Below are 22,314 nucleotides of genomic sequence, written 5' to 3'. Positions count from 1 at the left end.
CCATCTGAAGCTCTACAGCTTTGCTTGTGTTCTCCCTCTCCCCCTCTCTCCATTCTCTCTCCCTCTCTCTCTCTCTCTCTCTCTCTCTCTCTCTCTCTCTCTCTCTCTCTCCCCTTTCTCTTTCTGTCTCTGTTTAAATTTACACTTCATAATAATAAAATATTTCAAATGAGCACCAATTCTAAAAGTCACCCTGTACATCAGAGGCTAAGTCAACAGGTTGGAGAATAATAGCACTTGGGGGGAGATAAATCCTCTTGGTACTTAACGTTATGCATTTGCGTTTATGTGTATCCACATGTATAACTTATCTTCCTTTTACCCACTATATCTTGGTTTTATATTTGTTACATGAAATAGATAGTAGGTCCTTCCTCTGAGAAAAGAGAAATCAATCTGACCAGTGACCAGCCCGGTAGGAAAGTTCTGTCTCCTGAATTGCAGCAGGTCCCCACCTGAAACTTGAGTTATTGAGAAAGCAGGACACAAGCATTGCCAGGAGGAAACCTTTTAAGTTGTCTCTGTGTAGGACTCGCCACCTGGGTTGCAAATGGCCCATCTGTTAACACTGGCAGTCTCCTTGAGAGGCAGGAATAGCTTCCGCGAAATTGAATGTCCCACACAATCAAGAGGGGAAGAACCAAATGGCTCTCCCATGGATGCATTGTGAAGAGCAAGCCTGCCAGATGTCCTCAACAGGGAAGAGCAAGCAGCATATTTGCACACTGTGCTTCTGGTCATACTTGACTTGTGAAGGGTGGGGGTAAACAGCTACTCGGAGTGTTGGCTGAGTTGGGAAGGGACAAGCTGAGAAGCATGCTATTCTGAAATGATATCCATATGTTCATTATATTTTAACTAGAGGCCCGGTGCATGAAATTTGTGCATGGGTAGGGTCCCTAGGCCTGGCCGGTAATCAGGCCTGATTGGGGCCTTCTGGCTGCTGGTTGGAGCCTTTCTTCCCCAGCTGCCGGCTGCCAACCAGGGATTGCCTTCATTTTTCACTGCCCCCTGGTGGTCAGCTCACGTCATAGCGAGTGATCGAACTCCCGGTCTCCTGGTCAAACTCCTGAGAAGAAACTTTGCATATTAGCCTTTTATATATATAGATATGCATTTACTGATACAGTTACAATGTTTTTGATGTGTCAGAAAGAAACTCTAAATTCGACCTTCATCAGGAACAAAGGTTTTTCCCTTCATGTCCTCATTTATCAAGAAATGCCTAGTCTGCCACTCTCTGTTCAAGGAAGTCTATGCTACTGAGGACTGGCAGGTGGGAGGGTTGTTCACAGGGAATGACGCAAGGGGATCTCACTTGGAAGATACCAGTATCTCAGGAGCTGTGATTCCCTTCCACTTTTTCTCTTATCCTCTTGACAAAAGATTCTTCTCATCTCTCTCTCATCAAGAACTCAAATCTCTCACCCTGCCCAGTTTTTCTCAGTGGTTAGAGCATTGACTCAAGCACCGATGGGTCTCAGGTTCAATTCCCACTCAGGCGCACATATCTCGGTTGCAGGTTCGATCCCCAGCACTGTTTCATGGTGCATGAGGAGGCAACTAATCCATGTGTTGTGTCTGTCATGTGGAGGCAACTAATCCATGTGTTGTGTCTCTCTCACATTGATGTTTATCTTTCTCTTTCTCTTTCTCTCTCTCTCTCTCTCTCTCTCTCTCTCTCTCTCACACACACACACACACACACACACACACACACACACACACACCTTCTCCCTCTCTCCCCCTCTTCCCCCCTTTCTACTCTCTCTAAAAAAAAAAAAAAAATAATGGAAAAAATATCCTCGGGTGAGGATTAAAAAAAAAAAAAAAAGAATTCAGGTCTCTCAGCTCCATTCTTTAAACCCATCTGTACTTCTCCCCATTTCCTCAGACTCAATATTATCTAGCCTTTGAGAGAAAAACTTACTTTGCAACCTAGCATTCACTTTAGACCTTTCTTTTTAACCCTTAGGGCAAATGTTTCTTTGAATACGTATTTGTTTCTGCCTGTGGATGAGCTTAAACAGCAAAAATGGCTCACAAGCTCCCACTGGCAGATGAAGGGGTCTGAGCAGCTTCCCAAGATGTGCTGCTTTGGAAAGGGCATTATTTTGAGATAAAGGCCATCAAGATCCTGGGGACTCAATAGAAACATTTACCTCTCCCTTAAAGCATTTAAATGTAGTGTCTTGACCATAATAAGAGTTATCGCCAGAAATGACTTTTTATGACCTTTGTATAGGGCAGGGTAAACTTCTAATTACTGAACATCTGCTCTTCGAATCCAGTTGTTAATGCCCCTCTGCCGTTCTGAAGTTCCAGGGATCTTACCTTCATTCCTTGACACAAGGTTTCATATATACTTCATTTTATCCATTTTATCTTTCTGTCTCTGAATAGCTTGTGTATGTGTGTGTGTGTGTGTGGGGGGGAGGGTGTCCTACTCTCTCATGTATGCAGGGTTCCTCTGTGTACATATGTAAGTGTGGTTATCTTCTCTTGTTCATCTGTCTTAGGTAAATTTAATTACTAGGCCAACCAAAAGAAACTAGAGGGACAGAGTAAAATGTCTTACCACACAGAGCAAAAAGGGAACTACACAGAATGTACATGGATTTGTACTTGAAGGAAAACACTACATTTTTAAAGACATTATCACATGTTTTCTTCACACTAACACTTTTAGGTAGATATGATTAGCCATTCTGTACAGATGAGAAAACTGAGATTCAAAGAGGTGTTACTTCAGCTGGAAAATGTGGCCTATCTATAGATGATATGAGTGTGTGGGTAGCAGAATATGCCACCTCAAAATATACATCTTTGGCATTTGGATTATTTTAAGATGATTATTTTGAGAAATAGACATAGGAGAAGCTCTGAAAACATAGTAGAAATTACCCTTTATTTACAAGAGAAACTCACATTTATAAAATAAATCTACATTTGTGTTTCCTTTCTTGTACCCTGAAGAGGATGACTTACCAGTGGAGAAGGAAGAGAGTTAAATCTGCATAGCAAATCATATTCTTGCTCACTGTGCTTTTTCTGGTAACCTCCCATAACTGGTCTCTCCCTAGTCCATATTCTTTCTTTTGTCTTTAGCTAAAGATAGTATTTAAAGTGGTGGCTTGGGCCATTTTAGGGAGTTTACTCATTTTTCCTGGGTATCTCCCATGTATACAAGAAGTATGCCTGGTAATAAACTGTTTGTGTTCTCTTGTTAATCTGTCTTTTATGAAAGAGAGTCTCCATCAAGAACTCGGAAGAGTGAAGGGTACATTGCTTTGCCTGCCTGAAAAGTGATATTGGAATTATGAAATATTTCTATTTTCTCTTAGCCAATTAGAGTTCTATAAGGTTATTATCTTTTAAACTAAGATATTGCTATTGCTTGTAAGCTCCTTAAACACAGAAACCAAATCTCTACGGCTCGCCATAGTAATGGCCAGCACTTAGCACACTGCCTGACTCATGAATGTTCAATTAAATATTTGTTTTGAGGTATGGGTAAGGTATGCAGATAGAATTATAGTTCATGTGTTTTCTAATTTTTCTTTCCTAGTGTGGATTAGAGTTAATGTTATTCCTTAGCCTTAGGACACAGAGTTGGATAGATTAATATATTCACTCACACATACATAGGTATCTCAGTGTTTCCTGAGTAATGTAGTATATTTGCTACTTGTGGTCTTCTGTATGTAATCCACTGATAAATAATGGGGTATGTAAAAAATGCATATATCATTATTTAGCTATAGAGGCCCAGTGCACGAATTTGATCAGGCTGATGGCCAGCTGGGGATGGACCACAGGAGGTTGGCCAGCTGGGGAGGGGCCATGGGAGGACTCCAGGGTGTGTCCAGCCTGTCTCACCCAGTCCCAATGGGCTGGACCCCAGCAGCAAGCTAACCTACAGGTCAGAGCATCTGCCCCCTGGTGGTCAACGCGCATCATAGCGACAGGTTTAGGCTTTTATATATATATAGATTTGTATGCAAGCAAAACCTACTTTATTTTGCACTGTGTACACGGCTCTCTTTTATGTTCCCCATTTTTGATGTTGTCCAAAGGTATATTTCTTACTTTTGTATGTTATACACTTTTATAACAATGCTTTTATGAAGACTTTCACTGATGCACAGTCAGTTGAAAGCTCTATAAAAATGTTGGCTCCTATTACTAGAAAAGGAGGCAGTTCTTGTCAGAACAAATTTCTCAATGAGTCTGAGAAAGGTTTGGTTTAGGAAAAAGTACCAATCAGGGTCTATCCAGAAGAGAAAACAACTTTGCTTCCATTCAAAGCATCTTAGAATACTCTCTTTAATTGAAGAGGGCTCAAAACTCAGTTATCTTTTAAGCACTTTTGAATTAGTTTTATTGTTATTTTTATTTGATCTGCCAGGAATATACTACTTTTGCATGTACATTACTCAGTGACTTTCAGAGTGTACCTTCACTTCAGTAGAGCTCCAGAGGAAGAGATAGAATACAGGGTGGAGCAAAATTAGGTTGACAGGTGTTAATATGGAAAGTAACACAATAATTATTAAATAATAATACAAGAAAAACTCTATGTTTCTCATAGTCACAACTGTAAACCTATTTTTGCCCTAACCTGTATGTTACTAAGAGAAAATGGCAATGTTTCAGATGACATTCTAGACAGAAGTCACTTAATACAGAGCATAAATTTTATAAACATAATTATATATCAGATTCAAATGTACATTTCTGATAAATGTTTATCAAGTCAGGTAAAAAATACTGTCCATAAAATTACATAACTTAAGGGTTGACAATGTCTATATGTCTATATCTAATTCCACAATGTCTCAGTTATATCCATCACACTTAGAAGCTATCAGAAGGCAGATTTATCAAACGTATGAGGGATGAATTGCCATGTATCATTAAGGGCCGGGTAAAGCTCAAAGAGGGGAAACAAAGGCATTCAGTCTTTGTCCACATATGTAGAAACAGACTGTACCTCTATCATAAGTTTCTTTTCTGAGGAACTTTGAAAATTACCTGCCCAATTTCATTGACTCTTCAACTGAAGTGTTCAAACACTTAGGATCAGGATTCATGCTAAGGAAAGACCCAATAAACAGCCATTTCTTTTCAGATGAGGAGGATAAGCACACAGAATAAAAACAATGATACTAACATGCATTCACATCTTAGTTATAAACTCATCCTAAACCAGTAAAAACTGTGGCTTGTCCCTTAGTAGACCACAGAGCTAACATTTAACAAAGTGTGAGTGGATGCTGGAGTATATCACCTGGTTACCTTCATTCAGAATCAAGACTGTCATTCCGTGCCAGGAATTTTGAATGTGAGCACCCACATATGTGTCCCTCACTGCAGGAAGCAGTTGCCTCAACCAAAGCCACGACCCCTCCTTAAGGATGGGGGCAGCAAAGACTGGCAGAGGCAGAGCACCAGGTTTCCCCCTTGCCTCAATTCTGGACCTTTCTAGAAGGTCATTCCTGCTCCAGAGAAACCCCAGGGGATTGGCTGTGGCCCCTGTTGCTAATGCATTGCAGTTCAACTTCTTCCTCTGCAGCCTGTACGCTCTCACAGGTGTTTCTGAGAGTACTCCCAATCAACCTCAGGCATATAGATAAATCCATCTCAGAGTCATTTCCCAGGAGCCCAACATGGCCGTGTGATTTTTAAAAAGCAGGATTTTCTGGGGTTATCTTCCATGCATATAGTTAGCATTGTCCACAAACTGATCCGGAACTACCACCACCACCAATCACCCCACCCCAACTCTACCTCCAGGGGAAAGAATGTTCTGAAATTATGTACAGTGGGGCCTTGACTTACGAGTTTAATTCATTCCGTGACAGAGCTCATAACTCAAATTACTCGTATGTCAAATCAAAAAGTGAACGAGTGAGACACGTGATGCTGGGCTGATGTTGTGGCGTTCACTGTGACGTTCGCTGTGCCAACTAGCGGTGGGGTATCTGAATCTGGCTCGTAACCTGAATTTTAGTTCACAACTCAAAGCAAAAAATTGGCTGAGAGACAGCTCGTATCTTGAAAAACTCATTAGTTGGGACACTCATAAGTCAAGGCCCCACTGTATCTTCCTCCCACCTCGCTGGCTCAGCCCAATAAGGGAAAGACAAAGGGTTACATTTATTCATTTTTTAATATTTTTATTGATTTCAGAGAGGAAGGGAGAGGAGAGGCAGAAACATCAATGATGAGAGAGAATCATTGATTGGCGGCCTCCTGCACACCCCCTACTAGAGATTGAGCCGCATGTGCCCTGACCGGGAATTGAACCATGACCTCCTGGTTCATAGGTCGATGCTTATCCACTGAGCCACCGTGGCCAGGTGATCTTTACAAGTACTTCTTTCTATTTTCTAGGTCTGGTCTGGGCCAAGTCCACAAAAATGGAAATCAACTTTTTCTCTTTCTTTGTGGTCATAAGAATATAATAATCATAGCAACCACTTTGAAAAAAATGTGCTGAGCCCTTGCTTATTTTCTGCTTCAGTAATCTTCACTGAACAGCAATCCTGTTCTACATTAATAATATTTGTTTTACTTGGGGGCCCTAAAATTCTTTATCTAATATTCATTGTGCACCTGGTCTCATCTTTACTTTTCTGTAGCTGTTTATGAAAACAAGCTGGCTCAAGAGATCATGGGCTGAAAAGAAACAACATAATTCTAACATTTTTAGTTTTTCTGTGAAGCAAAATAAACACTGTGAGGCCCATTTCTCCAAAGGCTCTCTTCCTACATGATAGAATCCTAGATAATATAAGCTTATGAAATGATTGCCTCAAGTTCCTCACTGAATTCTGCAGTATTATGGTAATAGAAAGTCTTAAAAGAAAATATTGGGTGTTCTTAGCACCATATCATGAGCAGGTCTGCTAAAACATCAAGGACACCTGCAACCACCTCATTTCTGTCTGTAAACTGCTATCAGCTAGGCTAAATATTGATTAATCAAAACTCCCAGGATTAGAAACCAAGTATAGAAAGAGACAAAAGTCCCATCCCCCCCTCCAATTTTTCAACTGTTTATTATTGGATTTAAAATTTATTTCAAGGATATATATATACACTAGTTTGATCAGCTACTAATAAATTTTGGTATCCCTTTATTTTTTGTATTCTGTGTTCAATACTTAGCTTTGGAAGTTTTGGCAAGTTCTTCATCTGTTACTAAAGTGTTAGCATTTCCATCATGCTTGGTATAAGTTGCCCTTTTAGCTTTCTTTCTGTGGGTATGTTTTGTAGGACTCTTCTGTTTTAGGTTTTTGGTGGGTTTTTTTTTTCATAACTGTGCTGCTTACAGCCCACAACATGATCTTCCCATAATTCCCTCCAGTAAATAAGATTCTAGCAGAAAGCAGACCTGGGACATCCCCAAAGTGTGACCTTTACATCCCAGTTCCTGTGCACATGACTCCCATCACCATCTTCTTCACCATAACTAAAAATATTGCCACGTGATGCCACAGACACAGAATGGGCTAGAGCAGGGTTTAAAGCTAAACAATCCCAGTGAATTCTCTGTATCTGTGTCTTCAATGATGCTGAGACAGGCAAAACTACAATTACATAGAATCACTCAATTAAATTTGCACTTTTTGCAATCTACATTAGATCAGTTCCAAAACTCTGCAAGAAGGACTGTAGGGAATCAAATAAGAACACCCAAATGTAATGGCAATCCAAATGTAAATCCTTTCCTGGCAAAGATTCCCACAGCAAAATAGAATCCAGTTTTCTTGAGAATGAAGGAACTCTGGTATGGGAGAACACAACTTCTCAAAGGCCAAGGCGCTGTCTTTGGAGACATACTGTGGCCCCCAAAAAAGAAAGAACAAAGAGCATGTATTCTCTGTCCCTAAGAACCAAGATCTTATGACCATCCATTATACCAGCGTGGCCTTGCCAAGTCCTACAAAGAAGCTACTGACAGAGATTTCGAGAGAATTCACAACCCCAAGAATATGCAGTTTTCAAAGATTTTATTCTAAACATTTGAGAATGCCATGCTGCTATTGCTTTCATTTTCCCAGGAAAAAATATTATAGACTATGGATAATAATCAATATTCTTAAGAATGTCTATGAATGTCAAAATGGGTGTAGAATCATAGAATTCAGCATTCCCAGAGCCCGTTTATCCACAAAACTAAACAATGTTGCCTTGTGAGGATAAGTTTTCTTTTTTTCTTTTTCTCGAACGTAGGTGGCCAACTACATGATAGATTTCAGAAGCATCAGGAAGTCTCCCATTCCCCAAACATCTTTTTTTTCTTTATTACTATGATTTCTCAAATAGGAAAACAACATTAATTTTAAAAATAACTGAAGAGTAAGTAGGAAAACAAATATCTTTTGAGCTCAACTATGTGCCAGAACTAGAACTGGAACACTTTCATAAATTACCTCACTTAATTTGTTAAGAGTAACAAATGTCAAGTGATTTGGACACAGTTTCTGCGGCTTCCAGCATCTCATTCCTTTATTCATTCATTTATTCAACGGTGTTTATTTAACAATTCCTCTGAACTAGGGATCATGTAAGATGAACTCAGAAGTGGGGATAAATCACAAGGATCAGAGTGCAAAATATCATTAATTTAGCCAATAATGCTAGCTTCCTCTGAAGCTTAGTCAGAACACTATGTAGAGAATAATCAATAGGTAGAAAGAACATTTAGTAAAAAAAAAAAGCAATGATATCATGAGATGAAGTCTTTGAGCGAGACAAGAAAGTATTGCTATTTCCAGCTGGATTCTCAGTCCCATTCACATCATAGTCTTACTGTACTGCTCCCTTTCTATATGATGATCTGATAACTGTCTCTATAACAAACTCAAAATCAGAATTAACAAAATGCATTAAAGACAGAATTTTCTATTTCTACATTAGATGAAAAACATGATATTAAAAATGTAAATGATTTGCCTAAGATCATACAACTGGGAATGTTGCAATATTGAAATGTTAACACCACCCTAGTAGAAAGTGCCCGATACATGCTGCCTCTTTAAGAGTACAAAACAAATATGCCTTGAATAAAGAAAGTAACTCAAAAGTTACCAAGTAAAGGACTGATATCCTTACTTTCAGTGAGTACTGAGTTTGATAGTGGGAAGGAAACAACAAGAAGTGTTGACCATATACAATAACTTTCTCAATTCCAAAATTTGCTTCTTACTATACTAGAAACTATGTTTCATATTCTTGCTTGAAGGTGAATGATCTATAGGTTGTGATGTTTTGAGTCCACACAGAGTTCTGGGATCTTAATGGAACATTTTTGTAATGAAAGAACAACTTCCATTGCAATTAATTGCATTTTTAACCAATTGGTACTGCAGTGACAAATCTAGTCAAGAAGTCCAGTAGCCATCTGTTCTGATATGATATTTCTGCAGAAAAATCATCTTTTCTTAGAGAATCTTAGAGCTGGGAGTAACTTTAAAGATCATTTAATTTAGCTCTTTGGAGAGCAGTGTTCAATAGATTCTGGGCGATTTACTGAGGAGCATTAGGTTTTTTTCTGAAGTTATTGATTAGACCCAGAATGAACACAGTTGAAACTGCATAACAACCTCAAAACTTAGTGGCTTAAAACATCAACTTATCTTCCATGGTTCTCTGAATTGACCTGGCTCAGTTTTGCAGTTCTTGCTTGGGATTTTTCACATGCTTTGTCAAATAGCAGCTGAAGCTGGAGTCATCTGAAAGTTCAACTGACTCACAGTCCATGGCAGCTGTTGGCTGGAAGGGTAGTTGAGTTTCTGATTAGAGAAACGGGGCACATGTCTTCAACATGCAGTATGAGCTTCTGACAGCATGGTGCTTGAGTCCCAGAGAGGGAGCACCGATAAGTAAGCCTTCCAGAGACACAGGGAAGAAGTTTCAAGGTATTATGATTTCACCTGTTACCTCCCAGAACATTGAATCACCACCATCTGTTGTTCAAGTAAGTCACTAAACCCATACTACATCCATGAGAAGGGCAATTATATTCTATCTTTAATGTGAAGGGCAACCAACATGTGCACATGAGAAGAAAAGAAATTGTTGGTGGACATCTTTGAAGAATATCAACCAAAATATCTTTCCTTTGTAAAAGTTAGATTAGGTGAAGTTTTACTTGGCAGTTTTATTGTCTTGAGTTTTCTCCTTTGTATCCCTCCTGTGAGCATTGAAAGGTATGTTTTTGGATAGAAAATAATAGATCAAGAATAGTTTTATTGCTTGATTGACATTGTTCAAGTAATATCAATTCTGGACCTAATCAATAATTAGATTTAATAAAATGAGCTTAATTCTTCTCACTGAATCTGATAGCATCTACTGAGTTCTTTTCTCTAAAGAGCTCAAGTAAATGGTCTTTAAAATCCTTTACAATTAAAAAATACTGTAACATAGGATGATTTTCTGCAGAAATACCTACCTCTACCTAGTCAACATCAGATCATTAAATAGAAAAAAAAATGTCATTATTAGAAGTGTCATCACATTTCTTGATAAATAACTAACTCATTATATAATGAAATTGCATTGTAGGAAATCAGATTTTGAATGAAGAAGTAGAGAATTTCTACTATCATTCCATCAGTATTGTCATTTAGTATATATCTGCCTGAGTTTTCACTGCCTTCAACAGGACCTGAAATGTAGTTACCACTCAGTAAATGTGTCTTGAATCTTAAATGTTTGAAAGAATGCATGAGTGCATGACACCACTAGCACGTCTAAAATAGCACAAGGATGTGTTCCACAAATCCCAGGAAATGAATGCAAATAGATAATACTAACTTATGTGAAATTTATGTGGCATAGTGCAACTAGATTTATAATTTCCGATCTCTCTTGAATGGAGCTGTATCTCATGCTCATAATCCAGGCCCCAGTAACCATTTTTCCATTGTGTCCCAAAGATTCAACAAAAATCCCGATGCCTTGAGTTGAGTAACAAAGTTACAAACTCAGTAGGTAATGAAAAAGTCACATCTCTGATATAAATCTTTCAAAGATATTTCTAAGATATGATTTCCATTTTGATTCTGTTTCTGGACAGAAAAACCAGCCCATGTCTGTATCTGCAAGGAAACATATGCAAAGGTGATGTCATTTGAGTTGGTTCGATGCCCTGGCATGTGTGCTTCCAGGCTGATTGTGAATGTTCCAGGTAACAGACAACATGGTGGTTCCAACTCATGTCCACATGGCCTGGAGGCCCATGTGCTCCAACACTTTTTGAAATAGTGTTACTAAAATCCCAACACTGCTTCTCCTAAGAAACTGCAATGGATTCAGATATGAGAGCACAACTTCAAATATGGTAGCCGGGGAACAGGCGCACTGCTACCTATTGTCAGAATCAGAGTGACTTGGCTTTGCTCCAAGCTGTGCCCTTCACACACACCAATATTGTTATAGAGAAGCTTCGTAAACAGAGAATTAGACAAATTCCTTAGGTGATAGATCTTTTCTACCTTCCTGTATAAGAAAATCCCTGCAACAAGTAATGTGTGTTTTTTTTAAATATCAATGTGCCTTTTTATCTTTGTGTTTTCTTATGTATGACTTTTCATTTACTCCTCACCCAGAGGTATGCGTCAGACAGCAATTATAATGTGACCGCAAACAATTAAGATTTGGCTTCTCCTATCTCAGTAGAATTTTAAAGTCTACATCAATGGTGAAGACTGGAATCATCTTTAAAAGGGGGGGGGGGTGTTCATTTTCTTATCATCTTTCTTTCATTTGAAATATGAAGAGGTAATTCTTACAATTTGATCACAGAATTTTACAAAATAGAATTCTTTCCCAATCAGGAAGAAAAAAAAATAGTGGAAGTTCTGCCCAGTTCTGACAGATTGAGAAGAGTGGAAGAGGAGAGAGTTAAGAGAATGAGAAACTTGCCCAAACCTTGCCTGTCCAGGCCAACATTATAAAGAAAAAAATGAAGTATATGTGTTGGGAGGAAGGGAATCCTCAGAGTAGACAGGCCTCTATTTCACTACTCATTTGGACTCAAGGAAGAGAAAGGTATCCCTCTAACTTCATAAGAAAATTCCAAAAGAGTCAACCAAGAGGGAGCAATGACATGGTCAGATAAAGAGGGAAATTAGTGCTCAAGAGCTGCCATTAGCTCCAAAGTGACAGAAATAATTGGAAGGTCATGCATGTCACCTACGAGTGGGGGAGTGTGGTAGACAGCTTCTAAGGTGGGTCCCGTGATACCCACTTCTTGGTATGCACATCCTGGTAGAATCTCCTCCTTTTGGGTAACTTGCATCTAACCAAGAGAATGGAGTAATTGGAAGGGAATGTCACATCTGTGATTAGGTGTCTAACACTGTGCTTTCTGTCTTGCTAATGGACTCTCTCTGTTGCTTTCTCAGCTTACACACTTTAAAGAAGAGGCTAACTTGGCTGTAATGAGGACGCTAAACGTAGCTGTAGCTGTCTGCCCAGGTGGCAATACCAGAATACCAGAGATTAAGTGTCTTAAGTAACAGAAAATTATTTTCTTACAGTTCTGGAGACTGGAGGTTTAAGATCTAGATGTCATCAGGGCTGGTTTCTGGCGAGACCTCTCTCCTTGTGTTGCAGACAGTCACCATCTCACTGTGTTCTCACATGGTCTTTCCTCTGTGCACATGTGGGGGGAGAGGAGGAGAGAGAAAAAAAGAGAGAGAGAGAGATCTTTGGTGTCTCTTTCTCTTTTTATAAGGAAACCAGTCTTATTAGATTGGAGATCCACCACAATTACCTCCTTTAACCTTAATTATTTTCTTAAAAGCCCCATCTCCAAGTGCATACTGGGGATTTGGGCTTCAATATATGAATTGGGGGTAAGGGCACAATTCAGCCTATAACAGGAGCCTCTGGGCAAAAGCCAGTGAGGATCTGAGGTCATCAGTCCACCAGCTAATAAAGATCTAAATGCTGCCAACAACCAATGAGTGGCCTTGGAAGCAGATCCTTTCCCAGGCGAGAAAGCAGACCCTGGGCCACCCACCACCTTGTTAACAGACTTGAGAGTAACTGTGAAACAGAGGATAGAGGTCAGTCATGCCAAGACTCTTGAGCAACAGAAACTGCAAGATGACAAATTTGTATTGTTTTAAACCACTCAGTTCTGTGCTAATTTGTTAGACAGCAATAGATGGCTAATATAGGCCAGTAGATGTTCTGAGAGCCAGCAGCTCACCTACTGAGGCCAGGAATCAGGCAACTACATAGCACAGGAATAGGGAGTGGTGTTGGTGAGAGGAAACCGCCTGTCCCTCCTCAGTGTGTTATGAAAGCAGAGAAGTTTAAGTGCAGTTGAGAAAGTGGGTTCAGCCCCACTGGTGTGGTTCAGCGGTTGAGCATCCACCTATGAACCAGGAGGTGACGGTTTGATTCCTGGTCAGGGACATGCCCAGGTTGCCGACTCAATCCCCAGTTGGGGGTGTGCAGGAAGCAGCCTATCAATATTCCTCTCTCATAGATGTTCCTATCTTTCTCTCCCTCTCCCTTCCTTTCTCTCTAAAAAAATCAATAAAAACATATTTTTTAAAAAAGAGCATGGGTTCTAAAGTCAGACAAATTTGAACTCTTTTCCTTCTGAACCTTACCAGCAGTGTACATGCAAAGTGGTGAGTGAAAAACACAGTGGCTTAATATCACAAATGAATATTCCAAATGTGCTGAGGAATAAGTGACATACCAAGAATAAACTATTTAGCATATAAAAAGTGTTTGATTGACATTAGCTATTATTGTTAAGATACAACTAGGGAGGGAGAGTAGGCCTGGTGCTTAAAACACATACTGAGTTTATGTGCCAAAAAATTTGCTATGCTGTACGTATAATATGCTATGTAAAACTCTAATATATAAAGTAGATATGGTCTTGCATCCTCTACATGATGATTCTGCAGCCACTGCACAATTCTCCTCAATGGTTACTATTAGCCTCATTTTTGGAACAGGCATTACAATTTCAGAAATTGTAAGTAATTGACTTCAGTCATATGGATCCCATGGGAATTTGGATCTAGGATTATGGGTCTTGGGAACCTTGGCCCTTTTTGTTGTATCATGTCTGAAAAATGATGATAAAACCCTCCCAAACAAAAACAGAATCTGTGGAGGTTACGCAGTACACTGCAGAGCTGTGTGCCAACCTCTTGCAAAACAGAAAATATAATGACAATAGGACACTCGATGGTTCAGACTGTTTTCAATTTGGATTGAATCCTTTTTGCTTTCATTTTGGCTAATGTGATGGCCACATGAGAAAGAGATTATCATGGGCTGATTTAAAATGACTTTATTCAATTTATTCGATTTACTTCACAAAAGAGAGAAGTAGGTTTATATTTCCCATCACTTACGAACAAAATAGGGTCATCAACCTTTGCATTGCATTGATTTGATTTTTGTTCACATCTTTCTCACATACTCTGTTAGTTGCAGCTGGATAATTTCTGCTTCCTGAAACTGATGAAATGTACATTGGGGAAGATGCTTTCTGAGGCAGAAATCAGAAACATGAAACCTTTTTCTTTCATATTAATAAGACCAGAAGTGGCTACTGAAATTGGCATGCTAACCTTCTATTTCCATGCACTCTAGGGGAAAAAACACACAGCTATGTGTATATGTTTCTTAGGCTTTCTCAATATGCTCTAAATGTTGCATCTGGAAAATACAATGGTCAGGTTCTATAAGAACATCAGTGAACTGTCAGGCACATCCCACAAAGATGACAGGAAGACAAAAAAAAATGAGACCAGGGAGAAAAACACTAGATAAATAATGTCAGAGTCAAATGTGTTAAATAAGAAGAAGCTAGGAGCGAACAAGGAAAATGACAAACTATCCCAGTGAAGACACTTTCCGATGCTGTGTTTCTATTAAAGGCAGAAAATTGCCTGCTGAAATGACTACCCAAAAAAGGAGATGAAAGAATTTCAAGGGATGCTTTGTTCTTCCCAGTCATTTGTTATCACTCCAAAATTCCAGTAAATATATTCAAGGATCTATTGGCCATGAATTCAGCCTTTAGATCCCTTGGCGGGTGGGAGGGTATTTGACATACAAAGCGATCACTTACGGTGAATGACAAGCAGAGTGGCCTCAGCAATTCTCCGGAGCTCTGCTGGTTTCTTTCAGTCTTTCCAGGTTTAGCTGTTGTGGTGGGGCTTTTGTTTTGGGGTGGATTTTTTTTTGTTTTGTTTTTTTCCACTCTGCATCTTTTCTCTTTTCTTGTTCTTTATTGAGTTTAATTACAGTTATTGTTCATGGGCTATTGAGCTTAAAAATCATTTGCTGTCTTGTATATTTACCCTGTACTTGATTCATTCACAGCTGTTCATCACTGCCAGGCAGTTCAGACTGGGGAGTGAAATCACTTATCTCCACAGAGCAAAGAAAGCAGTTTCATTTATTCAAGGTCTGTAAAGAGAGAATAATAAAACTATTACAGTGGTAATTGTTCCATTCCATTTATTTAAATTTTCTTTTACGTACCAATAGTATGGCATATTTTTTATGACACCCCATTAACGATGGTCAGCAATTCCTGGAGATAACGGGAAGAATGAAGCTGCACTTTTTCTAAAAGAGTGGGTCTACATCTGTTGGCCTCCTGTGGAGATATATTGGCATCTCTGCCTCAGCACTGATATCAATAGGCTAGCTGCACCCTGTAGGCATAATGTGAATCATATCAAATAAGCTTTCTTGCCTTAATAATTTTGCTGGAGCCCTGGCTGTTGTGTCTTAGTTAGTTGTGCATCACCCCATGCACCAAGAGGTTGCAGCTTCAATTCCTGATTGGAGCACATGCTCGGGTTGCAGGCTGGATCCCCAGTAGGGGCCGTGGAGGAGGGACAAAGGGGCCAAATGGTGCTTCTCTCTACCACTGATGTTTCTCTCATCCTCTCCCTCTCCTTTCTAAATTCAATTAAAAAAAATTTTTAAGAATTTTGGTAGAGCCCTAACCGGTTTGGCTCAGTGGATAGAGTGTCAGCCTGAGGACTCAAGGGCCCCAGGTTCGATTCTGGTCAAGGGCATGTACCTTGGTTGCAGGCACATCCCCAGTAGGGGGTATGTAGTAGGCAGCTGATTGATGTTTCTAACTCTCTATCCCTCTCCCTTCCTCTCTATAAAAAAATCAATAAAATATATTAAAAAAAGATTTGCTGGAGTGCCTGGCATTTCCACATTTTAACTTTCTACTTTGTGTGAAGATATTGTCTTGAAGTGATAATTTTTATATTGTAAGATGTTACATAGGAGAAGCAATATATTCGCTCTCCCAGCATTTGGAATTTGCTTATGAAATTACAGAGTTGTAAACTTCCTCCTTTCAGGATGAAGCAACTGTTCTCAAGCATTGATTAGTAGTCTGTGAGAGCAGTTTCCCCTGAGCTGCCCAGAGCATTCTTCTTAAGGTTTGGCTTGCCAACTTCCTCTCCTTACCAGTAAGGTCACCAGCTAATCCATCCCTACAATACACAGTTTGAAGGTTGTTATTGAAAAAATATTTGAAAGAATCATAATATAGATCACCTACTGTAACTTTTCTTTATTTAGTCGTGAAAAAGCATGAGACTTAGAGGTTTTAAATGAATTGAAGGCTTGGTCAAATTTTCATGGCTTATTAAAAACTTCAAGAAAGAAAATATATAGGAAGAATTAACTGTTAATATGGCATTTATCTTGGAAGCATGTGCCAATTCAACATGGCCCACACCATGTTGGGGCTTTGTTGGGACAAAAGTCAAAATCTGAGGTCCTAAATAAAAACACGGAAGTTTGAATCACAGACCATAAACACAAATTACACAGAACAGTAAATGTGTTTATATAATTTTAAAAAGAGAGGTTATAAAAGTAATTTAAAGATGTAAAAGCAATAAAACACCAATGGGCCAATTTGATAAACAAACAGAATTTCTTAGAATGAGAAGAGTGCAAAAATGCAATGAATTGGCTAAACAGCAAATTGGATGCAAATCAAGAGTTTGTTAGTAAACTGGAATATAGAAATAATCATGTTCAAAGAATGTAACAGAAGGAAAAATGATAGAAAATAGGAAAGTTGGGAAACAAGAAGGAGAGAAGAGCAAGTCTATCTATTGCATGACTAATTGAAATGACAGAGAGAAAAGGGGGGAAGGGAAATATTTGAAGAGATATATAGAGTTTTAAAGACATAAATGTTAAGTTTAAGGAAATGCAATGACTATCTAACTTTATAAATACCGAAAAAAAGAAACCTACATTTATTTGTACCATAATAGAACTACAGAATACTAAATAAAAAGAAAAGGCCTTAAAATAGTCAAAGACATAAAATAGTAAAACTATAAATATCTGGCAATTTTACCACTAACTTCATACTAAATGCTAGAAAGCAGTGGAGTATATCTTCAAAATGCAATCCAGAACAATATACCTATCGAAAGTTTCTTTCAAGAATAGTGGAAAATAAAGACAATTTTAAACATAAAAATTAGTTGAGAGCCCTGGCTATTTTGTCTCAGTGGATGGAGCATTGGCCTGCAGACTGAAAGGTCCTGGGTTCAATTCCAGTCTGGGGCACGTGCCCAGATTGCGGGCTAGGTCCCCAGTGGGGAGCGTGCAGGAGGCAATTGATTGATGAATCTCTCTCATCATTGATGTTTCTCTCTCTCTTCCTCTCCTTTCCTCTCTGAAATCAATAAAAATATGTTTTTAAAAAATTAGTTGAGAATGTAGATGACCAATATGGTAGGTAAAATTCCAGTAGCATCCATGGAATATGGAGGCTGAGGTGAGTTAGGACTCTGATTTTATTTACTCATTCAACAAATAAATTACAAATTATTGGTTAGTAATCTAAACACTAAAGAAAAAGCAGAAAGGCACAGTCCCTAGACTCAGGGAATTCAAAATCTAATAGAAGAGGTCAATGAATAAGTAGGAAATTATAGTATAAGATGAATAAGTGCAGTGGCCACATAGAGGAACTGCTAAACCAGTTATAGAGACCAGTGGAATGACACATAAGCTGAGAACTGAAGACTAGAAATTAATCAGGCAAAAAGAGGATAAAAGTAAAGTGATCCAGAAACAGGAAGGAATATGCATAACACACATAATATGAGATGCTTGGAAATTTTTAAGAAATTCAGTGATTGATTTTTCAGAGAAAGAACAAGCAAAAGACCAGATTACAGAAAATTAAACAGCAAACAGAAAATAAAGGATCACAATAAATATTGATAAACTTAATTCAATGGGGATCCAATGAAGGGTTACTTTTAAGCAGGAGGATGACCTATTCTAGATTTGTATGTAAAAAAAATCTGCAGTATGAATATTTCAAGTTTGAGTAAAACTAGAGGCACAATGCATAGGAGGCTATTAAAAAAAAACCTTGGCAATAGATGGTATTTTAGGGCAAAGGGGGTGAATGGAAGGTTTTGAAATATACTTAGAAGATACAGCATTAACAAAATCTATACTAATAAAAGGGTAATATGCTAATTAGACCAGACAGACTAGACATCTTCCAGTCGTTCATTCCTCCTTCCGGACAAAGCCATGGTGGTGGGGGCCGAGGCAGAGGCGGTTAGGGGCGATCAGACTGGCAGGGCGGGCAGGTAGGGGCGATCAGGCCAGCAGGCAGAGGCAGTTAGGGGTGATCAGGCAGACAGGCAGAGGAGTTAGGGGCAATCAGGCAGGCAGGCAGGTGAGCGGTTAGGAGCTAGCAGTCCGGATTGCGAGAGGGATATCCGACTGCCAGGATCAGGCCTAAACCAGCAGTCAGTCATCCCCCACGGGGTCCCGGATTGGAGAGGGTGCAGGTCAGACTGAGGGACACCTCCCCTCACCCCCGTGCACAAATTTCATGCACTGGGCCTCTAGTAGATAATAAAAAAGGACATATGGGTTCGCCATCATAGTTTATCCTGTGCAAACAATTTTCCTCTCAATTAAGGATTCATGGCATGCTTTCAGTCAAATCTCCTAGAGTTTATTCATAATGTAGAGAAGTCTTTACCACGAACCATTTGCCAGAGGCGATCTCTTTTATACTACATTAGCATAGGCGATTCCTCCCTTGTGGAATGTTTCTGCAAATCTTATTAATTTACGTGTAGGTAATATTCTCATTTTAGCCATCTCCTGTAATAACATTAATTAGCATCCAAGAACAAGCCCTTGTAGTCTATACAATTTGACTCAGGTTTTTTTGCTGTTTTATTAGCATTTTTGACCTTGCCTCCACAATAGAACTGCTCAATAAAAGAAAAGCAAGCTTATCTTCTCAGACCCACTGCCTTCCTGGTATCTGTTCTGAGCACAGCTGTGTGTACCAAGGAGTCAACACTATTCCATTTTTCACTCCTTTTCTATCTGGCTTCTGGGTACTCTATAAAGCATATTGTTCTTCATTCCCAGCTGACTGAATTGTGCTACTCACAAAATCTCTTTGCATTTACCTTGTGCCAGAAATAATGTGCTAGCCAATGTTATAGGTCATTCTGTATCTCTTTAAAGCAAAAAGAAAGAAATTCTTCTGCTTATGTGCTTAGGAAATAACTTGTCTCAAAGTATGGGCAAAGTCCTTAGGATAAATAGAAACTATAAAGGCAAATAAAAGACACCAGTAAAATGAGGCTTGCCTAGACGTAAGAGCTAGGCTTACCTATATGAGTGTGGAATCACAATAAAGTTGAATGCTGTCTTCATACCCATCTAGTTCTAATGCTCCTATATTCAATACTTATTTTTTCAAAATCAAATCCTGTGGTCATAAAACTCTTGCTTGAATAAGTCCCCCAAAAGCATATTGCTGCTTAATGCTTGATCAGGTATTTAAACAGCTCCTTCTCTCCTTTGCCCACTTAGATGGAGTCCTTGAAGACAAACATACACAAACTTAGCGTCCTTCTCCATCCAACTCCAAACAAGGCATCTAATATTTTAAGAGCACCATTCCCATTAGTAAGTGAAGTCTGAGATTAGTTGCTTTGTTAACAGCTTACGTATGTGGTGGTCCTTGGCATCAGCTCAAAGCAGCTGAGTACTTCAGAAGTTCAGGATTCCCCTAACATTTCACGTCCTTTTCCAGAACTATGACTGGGCTTGCCCCTGATTGCTCAAAAAGAGTTCCAGCCCTGGCCGGGTAGCTCAGTTGGTTAGAGCATCATCCCAATATGCCAAGGTTGTGGGTTTGATCTCTGGTCATGGCACATAAAAGAAGCAACCAATGAATGCACAAATAAGTGCAACAACAAATTGATCTCTCTCTCTCTCTCTCTCTCTCTCTCCCTCTCTCTCTCTCTTCCCCCTCTCTCTTCCTCCCTCCCTCTCAAATAAACAAAAATTAAAAAAAAAAAGAGTTCCAATCTCATACAAGGGTAGATGCTTTTCCTAAGTCCAGACTCATTTACATGGAATCCTAAAATTTCAGCTTTTCACAGATCCTTGATTCTGGAAGGCTAAATTTTGTCTTGATGCCACAAGATTAACATAATGTGGCTTATTTAGCTAACCTCTATCTGACTTCAATTTTCTCCATTCTAATATGGAAGCAAACCAACTTGTTTTGTTCCCCTTAAGATAAGATGTCTCTGAGTAAACATAATTCTATTTTCTCCTAAGAAGAAAGAACTAAACTATGCCTTTGCTCTGAATAACTTAACATCTATGAATGCAACATAAAGAATATTAAGTTTCCTGGAAGCGACATCATGCTGTTAGTTTTTGAATTTAAAAAACGTAAGCCGTACTGTAGTAGGTATTTCTTAACTGATAGTAAGTTTTTTCCTGTAATTAGGTAGAGTCTCTTTCTATGGTTTTTCATGTAGGTTGGTTTTTTGAACCCAGAAATTTGCAGCTATTCATAATACATTTTATTTTATTTTATATTTTATCATTCTTTTTTATTTAGATACTTTCAAAAGTGTTTTACTCCTAAACTGTGTTATTTAGATCTTAATGTGTCATCTGAAAATCTAATAATTGTATCTTCCATAGGCTCATTTTAATCATTGATTAAATTTAGTACTAAATGTAACCAAGAACAAAGCCTATCTTTTTCCACAAAAGTCCTCCTTTGAGGGTTTTTTCAATCTAATATTTATCATTTTGGAGTCATCATAATTCAATGAATTGCAGATTACAAATCTATCTCACAGCTTTCCCAACTTATTTCAAGGCTACAATAAGATGCCTTACTAAATATCTGGAGTTCTTTGAAGACTCATCCTTATTTTACAAATAAAGAATTGAAGCTCAATGAAAATGAGATAATACTTCCTCTTTTCCTATTGTCTAGAAGATCTACTATTCTTTAAAATGTCTTAAAAAATCAAGAGGGATTCAATTCTTTATTCAATAACCATAAAACCAGTGTTCAGTTACTATGTTAAACAGCCTCTTCAACTTCACTAAAGTACCCTAGGATACAACTCTTTTGAAAATAGCAGCATGCTATCCTATGACATTCCCACAGGACTGTGTAACTAAGATCAAGGACTTTGTTCTCCTCACCTCTTCATCCCTAGTGCATAACAGAGTCTAAAAAATAGTAGACATTAAATAAACATTTGCCAAAAGAAAAGCTGCTATTTCTTTTTTTACCAATACGAGACCTTAAGTCTGTCTTAACTGTACTTGCTCTGCCATTTTGAACTTAAAGCTAATTCTCTTTGGCAGAAGTAATAGAAACAAAATAAGAATCACATAGACTCATATTCTTCACTTAATCTCTTTTCATTTCCTGCTCCATGCTAAAGGCCTGGCCTTTCTTGATTCTTAAATACTTATGAGGTCATACTGATTGGTCTTTGCAATTATTTTATGAACTAGCTTTAGTACTATTACATTTTAAAAATATATTTGTATTTATTTCAGAGAGGAAGGAAGATAGAGAGAGATAGACACATCATTGATGGGAGAGAATCATTGATTGGCTGACTCCTGCATGCTCCCTATTGGGAACTGAGTCTGCAACCTGGCCATGTGCCCTGACTGGGAATGAAGCAGTGACCTCCTGGTTCATAGTTTGACACTCAACCACTGAGCCACACAACATAACTGTTGTTAATATTATTTTATTTTTATAGATGAGATTATGAGAGTTCAAATGACTTGCCAAGACCTTACAGAGGCCACCACAAATAGTCCACATTCAAATGATATATTTTGTAACCCCAAATCTGAACTCTTCCCACAATATTATGCAACTTATAGCTAACTAATCATAACTGAGATACATAATTCCATTTGCATAATAATTGA

General features: G+C 38.6%; 1 pseudogene; it reads right to left on the bottom strand.

The window, feature by feature from the left end:
- Positions 1-7,074: 7,074 nt before the first annotated feature.
- Positions 7,075-22,314, bottom strand: part of LOC118668612 — a 124,221-nt pseudogene continuing 108,981 nt past the window's right edge.

Source organism: Myotis myotis, unplaced genomic scaffold (genome assembly GCF_014108235.1).
Source record: "Myotis myotis isolate mMyoMyo1 unplaced genomic scaffold, mMyoMyo1.p scaffold_m19_p_13, whole genome shotgun sequence".
Lineage (NCBI taxonomy): Eukaryota > Metazoa > Chordata > Mammalia > Chiroptera > Vespertilionidae > Myotis > Myotis myotis.
The sequence above is the reverse complement of the archived record's forward strand: the minus strand, read 5'-3'. Positions and strand labels throughout refer to the sequence as shown.